General features: G+C 55.1%; 1 protein-coding gene across 1 annotated transcript in view; it reads right to left on the bottom strand.

Annotated features, from left to right (window-relative positions):
• Window positions 1–732, bottom strand: part of LOC104490242 (gametocyte-specific factor 1-like) — a gene marked incomplete at both ends in the record, with an annotated part of 2,491 nt that overhangs the window by 944 nt on the left and 815 nt on the right. The gene's annotated exons all lie outside the window — the stretch shown is intronic.

Below are 732 nucleotides of genomic sequence, written 5' to 3'. Positions count from 1 at the left end.
AGGCTGTTGGAGGCAGCGTCTGCTCCGCTGCCGCTGGTATGTGACTGCCGCGCAAGCAGCGGGCACAGCCATGGCGAGTCTCACGACGTGCTCCACGCAGCCGGGGTTGCTGCATCCTCTCCCCTCCATCGACAGCTCAGGCAATTGATTCTGGCAGAAGCTTCTCAACGTGGGTGTGCTTTGAGCTGAGGATTCAGCTTGTTTTCATGCAGCCTCCCCCTTTGCGCTGCCGGGCCACATCCTGCACGGAGCAACGGGACGCTGAGGCAGGTGGAAGCATTTAACCGGGTTTTATGCAGAGGGTTTGCCAAGGAATTACAACAAAGTACCGAGCAAGAAGGATGATCTCCGCCCAGATGCTCACCACAGTGAATAAACACTCAGCAGCACCTTCGGATGACTCAGGCGACAGTCCCCAAACCCTCCGGCGAACTGCTCAGACACCGTGTCTGATTGGTGGTCTCTCTCTCCCCTCGTCCTCCTAACTGGGGAACTTGCCCAAACCATCTGCTCACCAGCTGTGCCATACAAGGACAAAACCAACATGGTTGGAAGTTCACTTGCCAGCTCACTACGAGCACGTTGTTACCAACATTTGCGGGGGGCAACACGGAAAATTTCAGCCCTTTTGAGTGCTGGAGAGACGGAAGTCTTGGCCGCTCAGCTCCTCCACCACTTTCACGAGCTACTTTATATTTTTTTAAGGCTCTAGTTCCACCCAAATGAGCTGTT

This window comes from Buceros rhinoceros, unplaced genomic scaffold (assembly GCF_000710305.1).
Source record: "Buceros rhinoceros silvestris isolate BGI_N320 unplaced genomic scaffold, ASM71030v1 scaffold18723, whole genome shotgun sequence".
NCBI lineage: Eukaryota > Metazoa > Chordata > Aves > Bucerotiformes > Bucerotidae > Buceros > Buceros rhinoceros.
This window is presented reverse-complemented; position numbering and strand designations above follow the sequence as displayed.